This window comes from Camellia sinensis, chromosome 1, assembly GCF_055761805.1.
Source record: "Camellia sinensis isolate YWXY chromosome 1, ASM5576180v1, whole genome shotgun sequence".
NCBI classification, from domain to species: domain Eukaryota; kingdom Viridiplantae; phylum Streptophyta; class Magnoliopsida; order Ericales; family Theaceae; genus Camellia; species Camellia sinensis.
Genome location: NC_138961.1, coordinates 202,357,771 through 202,359,848, shown reverse-complemented (window position 1 = coordinate 202,359,848; position 2,078 = coordinate 202,357,771). Strand labels below are relative to the sequence as shown.

Genomic DNA, 2,078 nt, shown 5'->3' with positions numbered 1-2,078 from the left:
ATGGAAACATGGAAATCTACTGAAGTTATACGCACGGGAGAATGTATAACACGGACCAAGCTAAATTTTAGTGAATGAATGAGACCAAAAAGCTTTGCCCAGTTCAAAAGCTCCCTATTAGATTTAATAAAAAGGTTTCATCATTTATGAATTTAAACTGATTAAATTATAATCGTGAAAGGTAACAACACAGTAAGCATTAAGGAACTATATACTGTACTACATTTTATTTGCTGCAAATAAAAAAGTTGTCCAACTTTAAAAAAATAATATGAAACAATAAAAGTTGGAATGATCAAAAAGTGCACATAATTGGGAAGGCCAAGCTTTCCTGTAGCAAAAAATAAAAAATAAAAAGAAGACAAGGGCTACAAATGTCCTACTAGTGGGTTTACAAAGTACTTAAATGGACTCTAGTAAACAAGATTGTAATTTTCCACATCATTCTGTTTTAAACCCTCAGTCCCTCACCAGATATGTGGTAGAAAAAGTTCGAATGGACACATTACGATGGGTTATCTCTTTTTCCAGAATATATACGCTTATAGATTTTGTGCCTTTGACTTAAAGAGGTAAGATCTTTTGCCCTCATGGAGAATTTGAGACATGCTCATGACCATAATGAATTGTAAGCCTCAACCTTGAATCCATGTAGAAAGAGCACAAAACCTTGCTCAAAGCTTAGAATGTGAACTCTTCCATAGAATGTCATCTAGCATTCAATTAGACATCCTAAAATCCAAGAAACCAACCTACTTCACCAAATGAATGTCAATGTGATAACATGACTAACTAGAACAATACCAAACAAACATAATATATATATATATGTATATATAAACCACAATAAAGAGGTCATGCAAAATGGTATTAATAGTCAGTGAATGGCTTCTCTGTGAGAACCCAAAAGAGTCGCAAGTCGATCTGTTGGAATTAAGAAAATGGTATTAATAGTAAAAGACCAGCAATAGTGAAATTACTGAACAACGACGAAAATATTAGTCGCCAAAAGTAATATTTGGCGACTAAATTTAAATTTAGTCGCCAATAAGTAATATTTATTGACTAAAAAATTTTAGTACTGGTATCTTGAACCAACGCCGACAAATTTGAATTTTAGTCGCCAAAAAATGTGCATCAAGTGCTGTTATATACATGTTGCATACCGAGAACAATAGGCCTCTCTTTTGACCAGGGAAAACTGAATATTTTTTCCATCCTATTTCCCTCCTCCAGTGTTGGAACTCTCCCTGCAAAATAAATGCACAACACAATTAAGCCACAGGATATCAGAAAAGGGCCTTCATTTTATGTGCATATGGGACTTGATGATTAAGTGAGATGATCAAACAACAGAACCCCATCAACACAGGTGAGTGGCGCACCTGTCCTAACCTGTCTTAAGGAAGGAATCTATAGCCACATTTAACCTGGCTCGATTCAGCGTACGCAACACAACAGATTTAACCTGCGCAAAAACAAAAACAAAAAAATTGAATACTTGGTAGGTAAAAATGACACACTTTGTTCCATATGGCACAAAAGTATATAAAGGGCAAAAAATTATTACTAATATACAACAGACAACCTCTTGGTAGGAGCTACAAAGGTATCCACATGAAAGGAAGGCAAATGTTGTGACTAGGGAGGGGTTTCTTTTTGCCATCATGATGCTCAACCCAGTTCCAAGCTTCAAAAAACAAGGGTTCAGCAACATTAGCTCTGAGTAAAAATGTTCAATGCATAAGTATGTGCATCATGCAAACTGCAAAAGACCATAAAATTCATACCCAATTCTCAGCTCACTGATCCAAGCCAGCAGCAGCAACACACAGCCGACAGCAACCAGAATCAAGAAACAGCAAGCAACCAGCAACCAGCAACACAACACGCAGCTACCCTTTCCTTCAAAACAGTAACAAAAATAGCAACAGCAACAGCATCTAGAATCTTAGAAAATAAGCCACAATTACAAGATAAGATATGCCAAAAGCCAGAACTATATAATAAGCCACAACTTAAACAACGTAGACTAATCCAAGTGAAAACACCACCTGAAGATAATGTTTGAATATGCT

At 35.8% G+C, this 2,078-nt stretch overlaps 1 long non-coding RNA gene across 1 annotated transcript; it reads right to left on the bottom strand.

Moving 5' to 3' along the window:
• Positions 1-1,082: 1,082 nt before the first annotated feature.
• LOC114306140 (uncharacterized) lies at positions 1,083-1,712 on the bottom strand. The gene is made up of 3 exons (XR_014343058.1): positions 1,589-1,712; positions 1,396-1,468; positions 1,083-1,250 (listed from the first exon to the last, which is right to left on the bottom strand). It is a non-coding gene; the product is annotated as an uncharacterized LOC114306140 (long non-coding RNA).
• Positions 1,713-2,078: the final 366 nt, after the last annotated feature.